Here is a 26172-nt window from a genome sequence, read left to right on the forward strand (position 1 = left end):
ACTCCTTCTCCACACACTGAAACCCTTCCCCACACACTGAAACCCCTTCCCCACACACTGAAACACCTACAGGACACACTGAAACCCCTTCCGCACACACTGAAACACCATCCCCACACACTGAAAAACCTTCCCCACACAATGAAACACCTTCCCCACACACTGAATCCCCTTCCACAGACACTGAAACACATTCCCCACACACTGAAACCTTTACCCACACACTGAAACCCCATCCCCTCACACTGAAAACCATCCCCACACACTGATACCCCTTCCCCACACACTGAAACACCATCCCCAAACACTGAAACATCTTCCCCACACACTGAAACCCCTTCCGCACACACTGAAACACCTTCCCCACACACTGAAACCCCTTCCCCACACACTGAAACACATTCACCACACACTGAAACACATTCCCCACACACTGAACCCCTTCCAAACACACTGAAACACATTCCCCACACACTGAACCCCCTTCTCCACACACTGAAACCCCTTCCCCACACACTGAATCGTCTTCCGCACACACTGAAACTCCTTCCGCACACACTGAAACACCTTCCTCACACACTGAAAGCCCTTCCCCACACACTGTAACCCTTTCCGCACAGACTGAAACACCTTCCCCAAACACTGAAACCCCTTCCCCACACACTGAAACCCGTTCTGCACACAGTGAGACCCTTCCCCACACACTGAAAAAAATCTCCACACACTGAAACATATCCCCACACACTGAAACACCTTCCCCACACACTGAAACCCCTTCCACACACAGTGAAACAACTTCCACACACACTGAAACTCATCCCCATACACTTAAACACCTTCCCCACACACTGAAACCCTTCCCCACGCACGGAAACACCTTTCCCAAACACTGAAACACCTTCCCCAGACACAGGAACCCTTCCCCACACACTGAAACACCTTCCCCACACACTGAAACCCTTCCCCACACACTGAAACACCTTCCCCACACACTGAATCACCTTCCCCAAACACTGTAATCCCATCCACCACACTGAAACCCTTCCCCACACTCTGAGACCCCTTCCCGACACACTGAAACACCTTCCCCACACACTGAAACACCTTTCCCAAACACTGAAACACCTTCCCCAGACACAGGAACCCTTCCCCACACACTGAAACACCTTCCCCACACATTGAAACCCTTCCCCACACACTGAAACCCCTTCCCCAAACATGAAACACCTTCCCCACACACTGGAACAATTTCCCCACACACTGAAACCCCTTCCGCACACACTGAAACACCTTCTGCACACACTGCAACACATCCCCACACACTGAAACACCTTCCCCACACACTGACACCCCTTCCCCACACACTGAAACCCTACCCCAAACACTGAAACCCATTCACCACACACTGAAACACATTCCCCACACACTGAAATCCTTCCAAACACACTGAAACACATTCCCCACACACTGAAACCCCTTCCCCACACACTGAAACACCTTCCCCACACACTGAACCGCCTTCCGCACACACTGAAACCCCTTCTGCACACACTGAAACACCTTCCCCACACACTGAAACACCTTCCCCAAACACTGAAACACCTTCCCCACACACTGAAACCCCTTCCGCACACACTGAAACACCTTCCCCACACACTGACACCCCTTCCCCACACACTGAAACCCTTCCCCAAACACTGAAACACATTCACCACACACTGAAACACATTCCCCGCACACTGAAACCCTTCCAAACACACTGAAACACATTCCCCACACACTGAAACCCCTTCTCCACACACTGAAACCCCTTCCCCACACACTGAAACGACTTCCGCACACACTGAAACTCCTTCCGCACACACTGAAACACCTTCCCCACACACTGAAAGCCCTTCCCCACACACTGAAACCCTTTCCGCACAGACTGAAACACCTTCCCCAAACACTGAAACCCCTTCCCCACACACTGAAACCCGTTCTGCACACAGTGAAACCCTTCCCCACACACTGAAACACATCCCCATACACTGAAACACATCCCCACACACTGAAACACCTTCCCCACACACTGAAACCCCTTCCAAACACAGTGAAACAACTTCCTCACACACTGAAACTCAACCCCACACACTGAAACACCTTCCCCTCACACTGAAACCCTTCCCCACACACTGAACCACATCCACACTACTGAAGAACATCCCCACGCACTGATACACCTTCCCCACACAATGAGACCCCTTCCCCACACACTGAAACACCTTCCCCACACACTGAATCATCTTCCCCACACACTGTAATCCCATCCACCTCACTGAAACCCTTCCCCACACTCTGAGACCCCTTCCCCACACACTGAAACACCTTCCCCACACACGGAAACACCTTTCCCAAACACTGAAACACCTTCCCCAGACACAGGAACCCTTCCCCACACACTGAAACACCTTCCCCACACAATGAAACCCTTCCCCACACGCTGAAATCCCTTCTCCACACACTGAAACACCTTCCACACACACACTGGAACACCTTCCCCACACACTGAAACCCCTTCCGCTCACACTGAAACACCTTCCGCACACACTGCAACACATCCCCACACACTGAAACACCTTCCCCACACTCTGACACCCCTTCCCCACACACTGAAACCCTACCCCAAACACTGAAACCCATTCACCACAAACTGAAACACATTCCCCAAACACTGAAACCCCTTCCGCACACAGTGAAACCCTTCCCCACACAATGAAATCCCTTCCCCACACACTGAAACACATCCCCACACACTGAAACCCCTTCCCCACACACTGAAACCCCTTCCACACACAGTGAAATCCTTCCCCACACACTGAAACACCATCCACACAAACTGAAACACATCCCCACACTCGGAAACCCATTCTCCACACACTGAAACACATCCCCACACACGTGAAACCCCTTCTTCACACACTGAAACCCCTTCCGCACACAGTGAAACCCTTCCCCACACACTGAAATCCCTTCCCCACACACTGAAACAAGTTCCGCACACACTGAAGCACCTTCCCCACACACTGAAACCCCTTCCCCACACACTGAAACCCCTTCCGCACACTCTGAAACAACTTCCCCACTCACTGAAACACCTTCCCCGCACAATGAAACACCTTCCCCACGCACTGAAACCCCTTTCCCACACACTGAAACACCTTCCCCACACAATGAAACACCTTCCCCACACACTGAAGCCAATTCCGCACACACTGAAACACCTTCCCCACACACTGAAACACTTCCCCAAACACGGAAACCCCTTCCCCACACACTGAAACACATCCACACACACTGAAACCCCTTCCCCACACACTGAAACACCTTCACCACACACTGAAACACCTTCCCCACACACTGAAACCCCTTCCGCACACAGTGAAACCCTTCCCCACACAATGAAACACCTTCCCCACACACTGAAACCCATCCCCACACACTGAAACACATCCCCACACACTGAAGCACAACCCACGCACTGAAACACCTTCCCCACACAGTGAGACCCCATCCCCACACACTGAAACCCCTTCCCCACACACTGAAACACCTTCCCCATACACTGAAATCCCATCCAAACACACTGAAACCCTTCCCCACACTCTGAGACCCCTTCCCGACTCACTGAAACACCTTCCCCACTCACTGAAACCCCTTTCCCACACACTGAAACACCTTCCCCACGCACTGATACCCTTCCCCAGACACAGAAACAACTTCCCCACACACTGAAACCCTTCCCCACACACTGAAACCCCCCCCCACACACTGAAACACCTACACCATGCACTGAAAACCCTTCCCCACACACTGAACCACCATCCCCACACACTGAAACACCATCCACAAACAATGAAACACCTTCCCCACACACTGAAGTCCCTTCCGCACACACTGAAACACCTTCCCCACACACTGAAACCCTTACCCACACACTGAAACCCCTTCCCCAAACACTGGAAACCATCCCCACACACTGATACACCTTCCCCACACACTGAAACACCTTCCCCACACATTGAAACACCTTCCCCACACACTGGAACCCCTTCCACACACACTGAAACACCTGCCGCACACACTGCAACACATCCCCACACAATGAAACAACTTCCCCACACACTGACACCCCTTCCCAACACACTGAAACCCATCCCCAATCTCTGAAACACATTCACCACACACGGAAACACATACTGCACACACTGAAACCCTTCCAAACACACTGAAACACATTCCCCACACACTGAAACCCCTTCCGCACACAGTGAAACCCTTCCCCACACACTGAAATCCCTTCCCCACACACTGAAACACATCCCCACACACTGAAACCCCTTCCCCACCCACTGAAACCACTTCCGCACACACTGAAACACCATCCCCACACACTGAAACAGCTTCCCCACACACTGAAACACCTTCACCACACACTGAAACACCTTCCCCACACACTGAAACCCCTTCCGCACACAGTGAAACCCTTCCCCACACAATGAAATCCCTTCCCCACACACTGAAACACATCCCCACACACTGAAACCCCTTCCCCACACACTGAAACCCCTTCCCCACATACTGAAACCCCTTCTGCACACACTGAAACACCTACCGCACACACTGAAACACCATCCCCACACACTGAAACCCCTTCCCCACACACTGAAACCCCTTCCGCACACACTGAAACATCTTCCCCACACACTGAAACACCTTCCCCACACACTGAAACACATCCCCACACACTGAAACACATCCCCACACACTGAAACACCTTCCTCACACACTGAAACCCCTTCCCCCCACACTGAAACACCTTCCCCACACACTGAAACCCATCCCCACACAAGGAAACACCTTCCCCACACACTGAAACCCATCCCCACACACTGAAACACATCCCCACACACTGAAGCACAACCCACGCACTGAAACACCTTCCCCACACAGTGAGACCCCATCCCCACACACTGAAACCCCTTCCCCACACACTGAAACACCTTCCCCATACACTGAAATCCCATCCAAACACACCGAAACCCTTCCCCACACTCTGAGACCCCTTCCCGACTCACTGAAACACCTTCCCCACTCACTGAAACCCCTTTCCCACACACTGAAACACCTTCCCCACGCACTGATACCCTTCCCCAGACACAGAAACAACTTCCCCACACACTGAAACCCTTCCCCACACACTGAAACCCACCCCCCCCACACACTGAAACACCTACACCATGCACTGAAAACCCTTCCCCACACACTGAACCACCATCCCCACACACTGAAACACCATCCCCACACAATGAAACACCTTCCCCACACACTGAAGTCCCTTCCGCACACACTGAAACACCTTCCCCACACACTGAAACCCTTACCCACACACTGAAACCCCTTCCCCAAACACTGGAAACCATCCCCACACACTGATACACCTTCCCCACACACTGAAACACCTTCCCCACACATTGAAACACCTTCCCCACACACTGGAACCCCTTCCGCACACACTGAAACAACTGCCGCACACACTGCAACACAGCCCCACACAATGAAACAACTTCCCCACACACTGACACCCCTTCCCAACACACTGAAACCCATCCCCAATCTCTGAAACACATTCACCACACACGGAAACACATACTGCACACACTGAAACCCTTCCAAACACACTGAAACACATTCCCCACACACTGAAACCCCTTCCGCACACAGTGAAACCCTTCCCCACACACTGAAATCCCTTCCCCACACACTGAAACACATCCCCACACACTGAAACCCCTTCCCCACCCACTGAAACCACTTCCGCACACACTGAAACACCATCCCCACACACTGAAACAGCTTCCCCACACACTGAAACCCCTTCTGCACACACTGAAACATCTTCCGCACACACTGAAACACCTTCCCCTCACACTGAAACACCTTCCCCACACACTGAAACCACTTCCGCACACACTGAAGCACCTTCCCCACACACTGAAACCCTTCCCCACACACTGAAACTCATCCCCACACACTGAAACACATCCCCGCACACTGAAACACCTTCCCCACACACTGAAACCCCTTCCCCGCACACTGTAACACCTTCCCCACACTCTGAAACCCATCCCCACACACTGAAACACCATCCCCACGCACTGAAACCCTTCCCCACAGCCTGAAACCATTCCCCACAAACTGAAGCACATCCCCACGCACTGAAGCACCTTCCCCACACAGTGAGAACCCTTCCCCACACACTGAAACACCTTCCCCACACTCTGAGACACCCTCCCCACACACTGAAACACTTACCCAAACACTGAAACCCCTTCCCCACACACTGAAAACCTTCCCCACACACTGATACCCCTTCCCCACACACTGAAACACCTTCCCCACACACTGAAACACCTTCCCCACACACTGACACCCCTTCCGCACACACTGAAACACCTTCCCCACACACTGACACCCCTTCCCCGCACACTGAAACCCTCCCCCAAACACTGAAACACATTCACCACACACTGAAACACATTCCCCACACACTGAAACACCTTCACCACACACTGAAACACCTTCCCCACACACTGAAACCCCTTCCGCACACAGTGAAACCCTTCCCCACACAATGAAATCCCTTCCCCACACACTGAAACACATCCCCACACACTGAAACCCCTTCCCCACACACTGAAACCCCTTCCCCACATACTGAAACCCCTTCTGCACACACTGAAACACCTACCGCACACACTGAAACACCATCCCCACACACTGAAACCCGTTCCCCACACACTGAAACCCCTTCCGCACACACTGAAACATCTTCCCCACACACTGAAACACCTTCCCCACACACTGAAACACATCCCCACACACTGAAACACATCCCCACACACTGAAACACCTTCCTCACACACTGAAACCCCTTCCCCCCACACTGAAACACCTTCCCCACACACTGAAACCCATCCCCACACAAGGAAACACCTTCCCCACACACTGAAACCCATCCCCACACACTGAAACACATCCCCACACACTGAAGCACAACCCACGCACTGAAACACCTTCCCCACTCAGTGAGACCCCATCCCCACACACTGAAACCCCTTCCCCACACACTGAAACACCTTCCCCATACACTGAAATCCCATCCAAACACACTGAAACCCTTCCCCACACTCTGAGACCCCTTCCCGACTCACTGAAACACCTTCCCCACTCACTGAAACCCCTTTCCCACAAACTGAAACACCTTCCCCACGCACTGATACCCTTCCCCAGACACAGAAACAACTTCCCCACACACTGAAACCCTTCCCCACACACTGAAACCCCCCCCCCACACACTGAAACACCTACACCATGCACTGAAAACCCTTCCCCACACACTGAACCACCATCCCCACACACTGAAACACCATCCCCACACAATGAAACAGCTTCCCCACACACTGAAGTCCCTTCCGCACACACTGAAACACCTTCCCCACACAGTGAAACCATTACCCACACACTGAAACCCCTTCCCCAAACACTGGAAACCATCCCCACACACTGATACACCTTTCCCACACACTGAAACACCTTCCCCACACATTGAAACACCTTCCCCACACACTGGAACCCCTTCCGCACACACTGAAACACCTGCCGCACACACTGCAACACATCCCCACACAATGAAACAACTTCCCCACACACTGACACCCCTTCCCAACACACTGAAACCCATCCCCAATCTCTGAAACACATTCACCACACACGGAAACACATACTGCACACACTGAAACCCTTCCAAACACACTGAAACACATTCCCCACACACTGAAACCCCTTCCGCACACAGTGAAACCCTTCCCCACACACTGAAATCCCTTCCCCACACACTGAAACACATCCCCACACACTGAAACCCCTTCCCCACCCACTGAAACCACTTCCGCACACACTGAAACACCATCCCCACACACTGAAACAGCTTCCCCACACACTGAAACCCCTTCTGCACACACTGAAACATCTTCCGCACACACTGAAACACCTTCCCCTCACACTGAAACACCTTCCCCACACACTGAAACCACTTCCGCACACACTGAAGCACCTTCCCCACACACTGAAACCCTTCCCCACACACTGAAACTCATCCCCACACACTGAAACACATCCCCGCACACTGAAACACCTTCCCCACACACTGAAACCCCTTCCCCGCACACTGTAACACCTTCCCCACACTCTGAAACCCATCCCCACACACTGAAACACCATCCCCACGCACTGAAACCCTTCCCCACAGCCTGAAACCATTCCCCACAAACTGAAGCACATCCCCACGCACTGAAGCAACTTCCCCACACAGTGAGAACCCTTCCCCACACACTGAAACACCTTCCCCACACTCTGAGACACCCTCCCCACACACTGAAACACTTACCCAAACACTGAAACCCCTTCCCCACACACTGAAAACCTTCCCCACACACTGATACCCCTTCCCCACACACTGAAACACCTTCCCCACACACTGAAACACCTTCCCCACACACTGACACCCCTTCCGCACACACTGAAACAGCTTCCCCACACACTGACACCCCTTCCCCGCACACTGAAACCCTCCCCCAAACACTGAAACACATTCACCACACACTGAAACACATTCCCCACACACTGAAACCCTTCCAAACACACTGAAACACGTTCCCCACACACTGAAACCCCTTCTGCACACACTGAAACCCCTTCCACACACACTGAAACACCTTCCCCATACACTGAAACCCATTCCCCATACACAGAAACCCTTTCCGCACATACTGAAGCACCTTCTCCACACACTGAAACCCCTTCCCCACACACTGAAACCCCTTCCCCACACAGTGAAACCCTTCCCCACACACTGAAACACATCCCCACACACTGAAACACATCCCCACAAACTGAAACACCTTCCCCACACACTGAAACCCTTCCCCACTCACTGAAACACATTCCCACACTCAGGAACACTTCCCCACAAACTGAAACCCCTTCCCCAGACACTGAAACCCTTCCCCTCACACTGAAACCCCTTCGCCCACACACTGAAACACCTTCCCCACACACTGAAACACCTTCCCCACACACTGAAACGCCTTGCGCACACACTGAAACACCTTCCGCACACACTGCAACACATCCCCACACACTGAAACACCTTCCCCACACACTGAAACCCCTTCACCACTCACTGAAACCCTACCCCAAACACTGAAAACCATTCACCACACACTGAAACACCTTCCCCACACACTGAAACCCCTTCCGAACACAGTGAAACACCTTCCCCACACACTGACACCCCTTCCTCACACACTGAATCCCTTCCCCACACACTGAAACACATCCCCACACACTGAAACACATCCCCACACACTGAAACACCTTCCCCACACACTGAAACCCCTTCCGCACACTCTGAAACCCCATCCCCACACACTGAAACACCTTCCCCATACACTGAAACCCTTACCCACACACTGAAACACATTCACACACTTTGAAGCACATCCCCACGCACTGAAACACCTTCCCCAAACAGTAAGACCCCTCCCCCAAACACTGAAACACCTTCCCCACACTCTGAAACACCTTCCACACACACTGAAATTCCATCCAAACACACTTAAGCCCTTCCCCACACTCTGAGACCCCTTCCTCAAACACTGAAACACCTTCCCCACACACTGAAACACCTTCCCCAGACACGGAAACACCTTCCCCACACACTGAAATCCCTTCCCCACACACTGAAACACATTCCCCACACACAGATACCCTTCCCCACACACTGAAACCCCTTCCCGACACACTGAAACCCTTCCCCATACACTGAAACCCCTTCCCCACACACTGAAACACATTCCCCACACACTGAAACCTATCCCCACACACTGAAACACCTTCCCCACAAACTGAAACCCTTCCCCACACACTGAAACACAGCCCCTCACACTGAAGCACATCCCCACGCACTGAAACAACTTCCCCACACAGTGAGACCCCTTCCCCACTCACTGAAACACCTTCCCCATTCGCTGAAACACCTTCCCCACACACTGAAATCCCATCCAAACACACTGAAACCCATCCCCACACTCTGAGACCCCTTCCCCACACACTGAAACACTTTCCACACACTGAAACACCTTCCCCACACACTGAAACCCCTTCCCCACACACTGAAACACCTTCCCCACACACTGAAACCCCTCCCCACACACAGAAACACGTTCCCCACACACTGAAACACTACCCCATACACTGAAACCTCTTCCCCACACACTGAAACACCTAGACCACGCTCTGAAACCCCTTCCCCACACACTGAAACACCATCCCCACACACTGAAACACCTTCCCCACACAATGAAACACCTTCCCCACACACTGAAGCACCTTCCGCACACACTGAAACACCTTCCCCACACACTGATACCCCTTCCCCACACACTGAAACAACTTCCCCACACACTGAAACACCTTCCCCAAACACTGAATCCCCTTCCGCACACTCTGAAACACCTTCCGCACACACTGAAACCCCTTCCCCACACACTGAAAACCTTCCCCACACACTGAAACCCCTTCCCCACACACTGAAAACTTTCCCCACACACTGATACCCCTTCCCCACACACTGAAACACCTTCCACAAACACTGAAACACCTTCCCCACACATTGAAACCCCTTCCGCACACTCTGAAACACCTTCCGCACACACTGAAACACATCCCCACACACTGAAACAACTTCCCCACACACTGACACCCCTTCCCCACACACTGAAACCCTTCCCCACACACTGAAACACATTCACCACACACTGAAACACATACTCCAAACACTGAAACCCTTCCAAACACACTGAAACACATTCCCCACACACTGAAAACCATTCCGCACACAGTGAAACCCTTCCCCACACACTGAAACACCTTCCCCACACACTGAAACCCCTTCTGCACACACTGAAACACCTTCCCCACACACTGACTCCCCTTCCCCGCACACTGAAACCCTCCCCCAAACACTGAAACACATTCACCACACACTGAAACACATTCCCCACACACTGAAACCCTTCCAAACACACTGAAACACGTTCCCCACACACTGAAACCCCTTCTGCACACACTGAAACCCCTTCCACACACACTGAAACACCTTCCCCATACACTGAAACCCATTCCCCATACACAGAAACCCTTTCCGCACATACTGAAGCACCTTCTCCACACACTGAAACCCCTTCCCCACACACTGAAACCCCTTCCCCGCACAGTGAAACCCTTCCCCACACACTGAAACACATCCCCACACACTGAAACACATCCCCACAAACTGAAACACCTTCCCCACACACTGAAACCCTTCCCCACTCACTGAAACACATTTCCACACTCAGGAACACTTCCCCACAAACTGAAACCCCTTCCCCAGACACTGAAACCCTTCCCCTCACACTGAAACCCCTTCGCCCACACACTGAAACACCTTCCCCACACACTGAAACACCTTCCCCACACACTGAAACGCCTTGCGCACACACTGAAACACCTTCCGCACACACTGCAACACATCCCCACACACTGAAACACCTTCCCCACACACTGAAACCCCTTCACCACTCACTGAAACCCTACCCCAAACACTGAAAACCATTCACCACACACTGAAACACCTTCCCCACACACTGAAACCCCTTCCGAACACAGGGAAACACCTTCCCCACACACTGACACCCCTTCCCCACACACTGAATCCCTTCCCCACACACTGAAACACATCCCCACACACTGAAACACATCCCCACACCCTGAAACACCTTCCCCACACACTGAAACCCCTTCCGCACACTCTGAAACCCCATCCCCACACACTGAAACACCTTCCCCATACACTGAAACCCTTACCCACACACTGAAACACATTCACACACTTTGAAGCACATCCCCACGCACTGAAACACCTTCCCCAAACAGTAAGACCCCTCCCCCAAACACTGAAACACCTTCCCCACACTCTGAAACACCTTCCACACACACTGAAATTCCATCCAAACACACTTAAGCCCTTCCCCACACTCTGAGACCCCTTCCCCAAACACTGAAACACCTTCCCCACACACTGAAACACCTTCCCCAGACACGGAAACACCTTCCCCACACACTGAAACCCCTTCCCCACACACTGAAACACATTCCCCACACACAGATACCCTTCCCCACACACTGAAACCCCTTCCCGACACACTGAAACCCTTCCCCATACACTGAAACCCCTTCCCCACACACTGAAACACATTCCCCACACACTGAAACCTATCCCCACACACTGAAACACCTTCCCCACAAACTGAAACCCTTCCCCACACACTGAAACACAGCCCCTCACACTGAAGCACATCCCCACGCACTGAAACAACTTCCCCACACAGTGAGACCCCTTCCCCACTCACTGAAACACCTTCCCCACACACTGAAACACCTTCCCCACACACTGAAATCCCATCCAAACACACTGAAACCCATCCCCACACTCTGAGACCCCTTCCCCACACACTGAAACACTTTCCACACATTGAAACACCTTCCCCACACACTGAAACCCCTTCCCCACACACTGAAACACCTTCCCCACGCACTGAAACCCCTCCCCACACACAGAAACACGTTCCCCACACACTGAAACACTACCCCATACACTGAAACCTCTTCCCCACACACTGAAACACCTAGACCACGCTCTGAAACCCCTTCCCCACACACGGAAACACCATCCCCACACACTGAAACACCTTCCCCACACAATGAAACACCTTCCCCACACACTGAAGCACCTTCCGCACACACTGAAACACCTTCCCCACACACTGATACCCCTTCCCCACACACTGAAACAACTTCCCCACACACTGAAACACCTTCCCCAAACACTGAAACCCCTTCCGCACACTCTGAAACACCTTCCGCACACACTGAAACCCCTTCCCCACACACTGAAAACCTTCCCCACACACTGAAACCCCTTCCCCACACACTGAAAACTTTCCCCACACACTGATACCCCTTCCCCACACACTGAAACACCTTCCACAAACACTGAAACACCTTCCCCACACACTGAAACCCCTTCCGCACACTCTGAAACACCTTCCGCACACACTGAAACACATCCCCACACACTGAAACAACTTCCCCACACACTGACACCCCTTCCCCACACACTGAAACCCTTCCCCACACACTGAAACACATTCACCACACACTGAAACACATACTCCAAACACTGAAACCCTTCCAAACACACTGAAACACATTCCCCACACACTGAAAACCATTCCGCACACAGTGAAACCCTTCCCCACACACTGAAACACCTTCCCCACACACTGAAACCCCTTCTGCACACACTGAAACACCTTCCGCACACACTGAAACACCTTCCCCTCACACTGAAAGCCCTTCTCCACACACTGAAACCCATTCTGCACAGACTGAAACACCTTCCCCACACACTGAACCCCTTCCCCAATCACTGAAACACATCCCCACACTCTGAAACACATCGCCACACACTGAAACACCTTCCCCATACACTGAAACCCCTTCCCCACACACTGTAACACCATCCCCACACAATGAAACCCCTTCCCCACACACTGAAACACCTTCCCCACACACTGAAACCCTTCCCCACACGCTGAAACACCTTCCCCACACAATGAAACACCTTCCCCACACACTGAAGCACTTTCCGCACACACTGAAACACCTTCCGCACACACTGATACCCCTTCCCCACACACTGAAACAACTTCCCCACATACTGAAACACCTTCCCCAAACACTGAAACCCCTTCCGCACACTCTGAAACACCTTCCACACACACTGAAACCCCTTCCCCACACACTGAAATCCTTCCCCACACACTGAAACCCCTTCCCCACACACTGAAACCCTTCCCCACACACTGAAACACATTCACCACACACTGAAACACATACTCCACACACTGAAACCCTTCCAAACACAATGAAACACATTCCCCACACACTGAAAACCATTCCGCACACAGTGAAACCCTTCCCCACACACTGAAACCCCTTCCCCACACACTGAAACCCCTTCTGCACACACTGAAACACCTTCCGCACACACTGAAACACCTTCCCCTCACACTGAAAGCCCTTCTCCACACACTGAAACCCCTTCCGCACACACTGAAACACCTTCCCCACACACTGAAACCCATCCCCACACGCTGAAACACCTTCCCCACACAATGAAACACCTTCCCCACACACTGAATCACTTTCCGCACACACTGAAACACCTTCCCCACACACTGATACCCCTTCGCCACACACTGAAACAACTTCCCCACACACTGAAACACCTTCCCCAAACACTGAAACCCCTTCCGCACACTCTGAAACACCTTCCGCACACACTGAAACCCCTTCCCCACACACTGAAAACCTTCCCCACACACTGAAACCCCTTCCCCACACACTGAAAACTTTCCCCACACACTGATACCCCTTCCCCACACACTGAAACACCTTCCCCAAACACTGAAACACCTTCCCCACACACTGAAACCCCTTCCACACACACTGACACCCCTTCCCCACACACTGAGACCCTTCCCGACACACTGAAACACATTCACCACACACTGAAACACATACTCCACACACTGAAACCCTTCCAAACACACTGATACACATTCCCCACACACTGAAACCCATTCCGCACACAGTGAAACCCTTCCCCACACACTGAAACCCCTTCCCCACACACTGAAACCCCTTCTGCACACACTGAAACGCCTTCCGCACACACTGAAACACCTTCCCCTCACACTGAAAACCCTTCTCCACACTCTGAAACCCCTTCCGCACACACTGAAACACCTTCCCCACACACTGAACCCCTTCCCCAATCACTGAAACACATCCCCACACTCTGAAACACATCGCCACACACTGAAACACCTTCCCCATACACTGAAACCCCTTCCCCACACACTGTAACACCATCCCCACACAATGAAACCCATCCCCACACACTGAAACACCATCCCCACACACTGAAACCCTTCCCCACACACTGAGACACATCCCCACACAGTGAAGCACATCCCCACGCACTGAAACACCTTCCCCACACAGTGAGACCCATTCCCCACACACTGAAACACTTTCCACACACACTGAAACACCTTCCCCAAACACTGAAACCCCTTCCGCACACTCTGAAACACCTTCCGCACACACTGAAACCCCTTCCCCTCACACTGAAAACCTTCCCCACACACTGAAACCCCTTCCCCACACACTGAAAACTTTCCCCACACACTGATACCCCTTCCCCACACACTGAAACACCTTCCACAAACACTGAAACACCTTCCCCACACACTGAAACCCTTCCCCACACGCAGAAACACCTCCCCCACACACTGAAACACCTGCACCACACTCTGAAACGACTTCCCCACACACTGAAACCACTTCCGCACACACTGAAACACCTTCCCCACACACTGAAACCCCTTCTGCACACAGTGAAATCCTTCCCCACACACTGAAATCCCTTCCCCACACACTCAAACACTTCCCCACACACTGAAACCCCTTCCCCACAACCTGAAACCCCTTTCGCACACACTGAAACACCATCCCCACACACTGAAACCCCTCCCCCACAATACTGAAACCACTTCTGCACACACTGAAACACACTCCGCACACACTGAAACACCTTCCCCACACAGTGAAACCCCTTCCCCACACACTGAAAACAATTCTGCACACACTGAAACACCTTCCCCACACACTGAACCCCATCCCCAAGCACTGAAACACATCCCCAAACACTGAAAGACATCCCCACACAATGAAACACCTTCCCCACACACTGAAACCCCTTCCCCACAAACTGAAACACCTTCACCACACACTGAAACCCATCCCCACACACTGAAACACCTTCCCCACACACTGAAACCCTTCCCCACACACTGAAACACATCCACACACAATGCAGCACATCCCCACGCACTGAAACACTTTCCCCACACAGTGAGAACCCTTCCCCACACACTGAAACACCTTCCCCACACTCTGAAACACCTTCCCCACACACTGAAATCCCATCCAAACACACTGAAAACCTTCCCCACACTCAGAGACCCCTTCCCCAAACACTGAAACACCGTCCGCACACACTAAAACACCTTCCCCACACACTGAAACTCTTCCCCACACACTGAATCCCTTACCCACACACTGAAACACCTTCCCCACACACTGATACCCCTTCCCCACATACTGAAACAACTTCCCCACACACTGAAACACCTTCCCCAAACACTGAAACCCCTTCCGCACACTCTGAAACACCTTCCGCACACACTGAAACCCCTTCCCCACACACTGAAAACCTTCCCCACACACTGAAACCCCTTCCCCACACACTGAAAACTTTCCCCACACACTGATACCCCTTCCCCACACACTGAAACACCTTCCACAAACACTGAAACACCTTCCCCACACACTGAAACCCCTTCCGCACACTCTGAAACACCTTCCGCACACACTGAAACACATCCCCACACACTGAAACAACTTCCCCACACACTGACACCCCTTCCCCACACACTGAAACCCTTCCCCACACACTGAAACACATTCACCACACACTGAAACACATACTCCAAACACTGAAACCCTTCCAAACACACTGAAACACATTCCCCACACACTGAAAACCATTCCGCACACAGTGAAACCCTTCCCCACACACTGAAACACCTTCCCCACACACTGAAACCCCTTCTGCACACACTGAAACACCTTCCGCACACACTGAAACACCTTCCCCTCACACTGAAAGCCCTTCTCCACACACTGAAACCCATTCTGCACAGACTGAAACACCTTCCCCACACACTGAACCCCTTCCCCAATCACTGAAACACATCCCCACACTCTGAAACACATCGCCACACACTGAAACACCTTCCCCATACACTGAAACCCCTTCCCCACACACTGTAACACCATCCCCACACAATGAAACCCCTTCCCCACACACTGAAACACCTTCCCCACACACTGAAACCCTTCCCCACACGCTGAAACACCTTCCCCACACAATGAAACACCTTGCCCACACACTGAAGCACTTTCCGCACACACTGAAACACCTTCCCCACACACTGATACCCCTTCCCCACACACTGAAACAACTTCCCCACACACTGAAACACGTTCCCCAAACACTGAAACCCCTTCCGCACACTCTGAAACACCTTCCGCACACACTGAAACCCCTTCCCCACACACTGAAATCCTTCCCCACACACTGAAACCCCTTCCCCACACACTGAAACCCTTCCCCACACACTGAAACACATTCACCACACACTGAAACACATACTCCACACACTGAAACCCTTCCAAACACAATGAAACACATTCCCCACACACTGAAAACCATTCCGCACACAGTGAAACCCTTCCCCACACACTGAAACCCCTTCCCCACACACTGAAACCCCTTCTGCACACACTGAAACACCTTCCGCACACACTGAAACACCTTCCCCTCACACTGAAAGCCCTTCTCCACACACTGAAACCCCTTCCGCACACACTGAAACACCTTCCCCACACACTGAAACCCATCCCCACACGCTGAAACACCTTCCCCACACAATGAAACACCTTCCCCACACACTGAAGCACTTTCCGCACACACTGAAACACCTTCCCCACACACTGATACCCCTTCCCCACACACTGAAACAACTTCCCCACACACTGAAACACCTTCCCCAAACACTGAAACCCCTTCCGCACACTCTGAAACACCTTCCGCACACACTGAAACCCCTTCCCCACACACTGAAAACCTTCCCCACACACTGAAACCCCTTCCCCACACACTGAAAACTTTCCCCACACACTGATACCCCTTCCCCACACACTGAAACACCTTCCCCAAACACTGAAACATATTCCCCACACACTGAAACCCCTTCCACACACTCTGAAACACCTTCCACACACACTGCAACACATCCCCACACACTGAAACAACTTCCCCACACACTGACACCCCTTCCCCACACACTGAGACCCTTCCCGACACACTGAAACACATTCACCACACACTGAAACACATACTCCACACACTGAAACCCTTCCAAACACACTGATACACATTCCCCACACACTGAAACCCATTCCGCACACAGTGAAACCCTTCCCCACACACTGAAACCCCTTCCCCACACACTGAAACCCCTTCTGCACACACTGAAACGCCTTCCGCACACACTGAAACACCTTCCCCTCACACTGAAAGCCCTTCTCCACACTCTGAAACCCCTTCCGCACACACTGAAACACCTTCCCCACACACTGAACCCCTTCCCCAATCACTGAAACACATCCCCACACTCTGAAACACATCGCCACACACTGAAACACCTTCCCCATACACTGAAACCCCTTCCCCACACACTGTAACACCATCCCCACACAATGAAACCCATCCCCACACACTGAAACACCATCCCCACACAGTGAAGCACATCCCCACGCACTGAAACACCTTCCCCACACAGTGAGACCCATTCCCCACACACTGAAACACTTTCCACATACACTGAAACACCTTCCCCAAACACTGAAACCCCTTCCGCACACTCTGAAACACCTTCCGCACACACTGAAACCCCTTCCCCTCACACTGAAAACCTTCCCCACACACTGAAACCCCTTCCCCACACACTGAAAACTTTCCCCACACACTGATACCCCTTCCCCACACACTGAAACACCTTCCACAAACACTGAAACACCTTCCCCACACACTGAAACCCTTCCCCACACGCAGAAACACCTCCCCCACACACTGAAACACCTGCACCACACTCTGAAACGACTTCCCCACACACTGAAACCACTTCCGCACACACTGAAACACCTTCCCCACACACTGAAACCCCTTCTGTACACAGTGAAATCCTTCCCCACACACTGAAATCCCTTCCCCACACACTCAAACACTTCCCCACACACTGAAACCCCTTCCACACACCCTGAAACCCCTTTCGCACACACTGAAACACCATCCCCACACACTGAAACCCCTCCCCCACAATACTGAAACCACTTCTGCACACACTGAAACACACTCCGCACACACTGAAACACCTTCCCCACACACTGAAACCCCTTCCCCACACACTGAAACCAATTCTGCACACACTGAAACACCTTCCCCACACACTGAACCCCATCCCCAAGCACTGAAACACATCCCCAAACACTGAAAGACATCCGCACACAATGAAACACCTTCCCCACACACTGAAACCCCTTCCCCACAAACTGAAACACCTTCACCACACACTGAAACCCATCCCCACACACTGAAACACCTTCCCCACACACTGCAACCCTTCCCCACACACTGAAACACATCCACACACAATGCAGCACCTCCCCACGCACTGAAACACTTTCCCCACACAGTGAGAACCCTTCCCCACACACTGAAACACCTTCCCCACACTCTGAAACACCTTCCCCACACACTGAAATCCCATCCAAACACACTGAAAACCTTCCCCACACTCAGAGACCCCTTCCCCACACACTGAAACACCGTCCCCACACACTAAAACACCTTCCCCACACACTGAAACTCTTCCCCACACACTGAATCCCTTACCCACACACTGAAACCCCTTCCCCACAAACTGAAAACCTTCCCCACACACTGATACCCCTACCCCACACACTGAAACACCTTCCCCACACACTGAAACACCTTCCCCACACACTGAAACCCCTTCCGCACACACTGAAACACCTTCCCCACAAACTGCAATACATCCCCACACACAGAAACCCTTCCCCAAACACTGAAACACATGCACCACACGCTGAAACTCATTCCCCACACACTGAAACCCTTCCAAACACACTGAAACACATTCCCCACACACTGAAACTCCTTCTGCACACACTGAAACCCCTTCCCCACACACTGAACCACCTTCCCCACACACTGAAACACCTTCCCCACACACTGAAACACCTTCCGCACACACTGAAACACCTTCACCACACATTGCAACACAACCCCACACACTGAACCACCTTCCCCACACTCTGACTCCCCTTCCCCACACACTGACACCCTACCCCAAACACTGAAACCCATTCAACACACACTGAAACACATTCCCCACACACTGAAATACTTCCAAACACACTGAAACACATTCCCCACACTCTAAAACACCTTCCCCACACACTGAAACACCTTCCCCACACACTGAAACACCTTCCGCACACACTGAAACCCCTTCTGCACACACTGAAACATCTTCCCCACACACTGAAACCCCTTGCCCACACACTGAAATCCCTTCCGCACATACTGACACACATTCACCAAACACTGAAACACCTTTCCCACACACTGAATCCCGTTCCCCACACACTGAAACCACTTCCGCACACACTGAAACCCATCCCCACACACTGAAACAACTTCCCCACCAACTGAAACACATCCCCACACACGGAAACCCCATCCTCACACACTGAAACCCATCCCCACACACTGAAACCCCTTCCCCACACACTGAAACACCTTCACCACACAATGAAACCCCTTCCGCTCACAGTGAAACCCATCCCCACACACTGAAACCCCTTCCCCACACACTGAAACACATTCACCAAACACTGAAACACCTTTCCCACACACTGAATCCCGTTCCCCACACACTGAAACCACTTCCGCACACACTGAAACACCTTCCCCACACACTGAAACACTTCCCCACACACTGAAGCACATCCCCACACACTGAAACACATCCCCACACACTGAAACACCATCCCCGCACACTGAAACCCCTTCCCCACCCACTGAAACACCTTCCCCACACACTGAAACCCTTCCCCACACACTGAAACCCCTTCCCCACACACTGAAACCCATCCCCACACGCAGAAACACCTGCCCCACACACTGAAACACCTAGACCACACTCTGAAACCCCTACCCCACACAGTGAAACACCTTCCCCACACAATCAAGCACCTTCCCCACACACTGAAACCCATTCCGCACACAGTGAAATCCTTCCCCACACACTGAAATCCCTTCCCCACACACTCAAACACATCCCCACACACTGAAACCCCTTCCCCACACCCTGAAACCCCTTTCACACACACTGAAACACCATCCCCAGACACTGAAACCCCTCCCCCACACACTGAAACCACTTCTGCACACACTGAAACACATTCCGCACACACTGAAACACCTTCCCCACACACTGAAACCCCTTCCTCACACACTGAAACCAATTCCGCACACACTGAAACCCCTTTCCCACACACTGAAACCCCTTCCCCACACACTGAACCCCATCCACACACACTGAAACACATTCCCACACACTGAGAGACATCCCCACACACTGAAACACCTTCCCCACACACTGAAGCCCCTTCCCCACAAACTGAAACACCTTCCCCACACACTGAAACCCATCCCCACACACTGCAACACCTTCCCCATACACTGAAACCCTTCCCCACACACTCAAACACATCCACACACAATGCAGCACATCCCCACGCACTAAAACACTTTCCCCACACAGTGAGACCCCTTCCGGACACACTGAAACACCTTCCACACACACTGAATCCCTTACCCAGACACTGAAACCCCTTCCCCACACACTGAAACCATTCTCCACACACAGAAACCCCTTCCCCACACACTGAAACAACTACACCACACACTGAAGCCCCTTCCCCACACACTGAAACATCATCCCCACACACTGAAATACCTTCCCCACACAATGAAACACCTACCCCACACACTGAAGCCCCTTCCACACACACTGAAACACCTTCCCCAGACACTGAATCCCTTACCCACACAATGAAACCCCTTCCCCACAAACTGAAAACCTTCCCCACACACTGATACCCCTACCCCACACAGTGAAACACCTTCCCCACACACTGAAACACCTTCCCCACACACTGAAACCCATTCCGCATACACTGAAGCACCTTCCCCACACACTGCAATACATCCCCACACACTGAAACACCTTCCCCAAACACTGACACCCCTTCCCCACACACGGAAACCCTTCCCCAAACACTGAAACACATGCACCACACGCTGAAACACATTCCCCACACACTGAAACCCTTCCAAACACAGTGAAACACATTCCCCACACACTGAAAACCCTTCTGCACACACTGAAACCCCTTCCCCACACACTGAAACCCGTTCCCCACACACTGAAACCACTTCCGCACACACTGAAACACCTTCCCCACACACTGAAACCCTTCCCCACACACTGCAACACTACCCCACACACTGAAACACATCCCCACACACTGAAACACCTTCCCCACACACTGAAACCCCTTCCCCACACACTGAAACACCTTCCCCACACACTTAAACCCATCCCCACACACTGAAACACCTTCCCCACACACTGAAACACATCCACACACACTGCAGCACATCCCCACGCACTGAAACACTTTCCCCACACAGTGAGCCCCCTTCCCCACACACTGAAACACGTTCCCCACACTCTGAAACACCTTCCCCACACACTGAAATCCCATCCAAAAACACTGAAACCCTTCCCCACACTCTGAGACCCCTTCCCCACACAGTGAAACACCTTCCCCACACACTGAAACACCTTCCCCACACACTGAAACACCTTCCCCACACACTGAAACACATTCCCCACACATTGAAACCCTTCCCCACACACTGAAACCCCTTCCACACACACTGAAACCCTTCCCACTCACACAGAAACCCCTTCCCCACACACTGAAACACCTACACCACAGTCTGAAACCCCTTCCCCACACACTGAAACGCCATTCCCACACACTGAAATACCTTCCCCACACAATGAAACACCTTCCCCACACACTGAAGCCCCTTCCGCACACACTGAAACACCTTCCACACACACTGAATCCCTTACCCAGACACTGAAACCCCTTCCCCACACACTGAAAACCTTCCCCACACACTGATACCCCTACCCCACACACTGAAACACCTTCCCCACACACTGAAACACCATCCCCACACACTGAAACCCCTTCCGCACACTCTGAAACACCTTCCGCACACACTGAAACCCCTTCCCCACACACTGAAATCCTTCCCCACACACTGAAACCCCTTCCCCACACACTGAAACCCTTCCCCACACACTGAAACACATTCACCACACACTGAAACACATACTCCACACACTGAAACCCTTCCAAACACAATGAAACACATTCCCCACACACTGAAAACCATTCCGCACACAGTGAAACCCTTCCCCACACACTGAAACCCCTTCCCCACACACTGAAACCCCTTCTGCACACACTGAAACACCTTCCGCACACACTGAAACACCTTCCCCTCACACTGAAAGCCCTTCTCCACACACTGAAACCCCTTCCGCACACACTGAAACACCTTCCCCACACACTGAAACCCATCCCCACACGCTGAAACACCTTCCCCACACAATGAAACACCTTCCCCACACACTGAAGCACTTTCCGCACACACTGAAACACCTTCCCCACACACTGATACCCCTTCCCCACACACTGAAACAACTTCCCCACACACTGAAACACCTTCCCCAAACACTGAAACCCCTTCCGCACACTCTGAAACACCTTCCGCACACACTGAAACCCCTTCCCCACACACTGAAAACCTTCCCCACACACTGAAACCCCTTCCCCACACACTGAAAACTTTCCCCACACACTGATACCCCTTCCCCACACACTGAAACACCTTCCCCAAACACTGAAACATATTCCCCACACACTGAAACCCCTTCCACACACTCTGAAACACCTTCCACACACACTGCAACACATCCCCACACACTGAAACAACTTCCCCACACACTGACACCCCTTCCCCACACACTGAGACCCTTCCCGACACACTGAAACACATTCACCACACACTGAAACACATACTCCACACACTGAAACCCTTCCAAACACACTGATACACATTCCCCACACACTGAAACCCATTCCGCACACAGTGAAACCCTTCCCAACACACTGAAACCCCTTCCCCACACACTGAAACCCCTTCTGCACACACTGAAACGCCTTCCGCACACACTGAAACACCTTCCCCTCACACTGAAAGCCCTTCTCCACACTCTGAAACCCCTTCCGCACACACTGAAACACCTTCCCCACACACTGAACCCCTTCCCCAATCACTGAAACACATCCCCACACTCTGAAACACATCGCCACACACTGAAACACCTTCCCCATACACTGAAACCCCTTCCCCACACACTGTAACACCATCCCCACACAATGAAACCCATCCCCACACACTGAAACACCATCCCCACACAGTGAAGCACATCCCCACGCACTGAAACACCTTCCCCACACAGTGAGACCCATTCCCCACACACTGAAACACTTTCCGCACACTCTGAAACACCTTCCGCACACACTGAAACCCCTTCCCCTCACACTGAAAACCTTCCCCACACACTGAAACCCCTTCCCCACACACTGAAAACTTTCCCCACACACTGATACCCCTTCCCCACACACTGAAACACCTTCCACAAACACTGAAACACCTTCCCCACACACTGAAACCCTTCCCCACACGCAGAAACACCTCCCCCACACACTGAAACACCTGCACCACACTCTGAAACGACTTCCCCACACACTGAAACCACTTCCGCACACACTGAAACACCTTCCCCACACACTGAAACCCCTTCTGTACACAGTGAAATCCTTCCCCACACACTGAAATCCCTTCCCCACACACTCAAACACTTCCCCACACACTGAAACCCCTTCCACACACCCTGAAACCCCTTTCGCACACACTGAAACACCATCCCCACACACTGAAACCCCTCCCCCACAATACTGAAACCACTTCTGCACACACTGAAACACACTCCGCACACACTGAAACACCTTCCCCACACACTGAAACCCCTTCCCCACACACTGAAACCAATTCTGCACACACTGAAACACCTTCCCCACACACTGAACCCCATCCCCAAGCACTGAAACACATCCCCAAACACTGAAAGACATCCGCACACAATGAAACACCTTCCCCACACACTGAAACCCCTTCCCCACAAACTGAAACACCTTCACCACACACTGAAACCCATCCCCACACACTGAAACACCTTCCCCACACACTGCAACCCTTCCCCACACACTGAAACACATCCACACACAATGCAGCACCTCCCCACGCACTGAAACACTTTCCCCACACAGTGAGAACCCTTCCCCACACACTGAAACACCTTCCCCACACTCTGAAACACCTTCCCCACACACTGAAATCCCATCCAAACACACTGAAAACCTTCCCCACACTCAGAGACCCCTTCCCCACACACTGAAACACCGTCCCCACACACTAAAACACCTTCCCCACACACTGAAACTCTTCCCCACACACTGAATCCCTTACCCACACACTGAAACCCCTTCCCCACAAACTGAAAACCTTCCCCACACACTGATACCCCTACCCCACACACTGAAACACCTTCCCCACACACTGAAACACCTTCCCCACACACTGAAACCCCTTCCGCACACACTGAAACACCTTCCCCACAAACTGCAATACATCCCCACACACAGAAACCCTTCCCCAAACACTGAAACACATGCACCACACGCTGAAACTCATTCCCCACACACTGAAACCCTTCCAAACACACTGAAACACATTCCCCACACACTGAAACTCCTTCTGCACACACTGAAACCCCTTCCCCACACACTGAACCACCTTCCCCACACACTGAAACACCTTCCCCACACACTGAAACACCTTCCGCACACACTGAAACACCTTCACCACACATTGCAACACAACCCCACACACTGAACCACCTTCCCCACACTCTGACT

This window comes from Heterodontus francisci, chromosome 11, assembly GCF_036365525.1.
Source record: "Heterodontus francisci isolate sHetFra1 chromosome 11, sHetFra1.hap1, whole genome shotgun sequence".
Taxonomy (NCBI): domain Eukaryota; kingdom Metazoa; phylum Chordata; class Chondrichthyes; order Heterodontiformes; family Heterodontidae; genus Heterodontus; species Heterodontus francisci.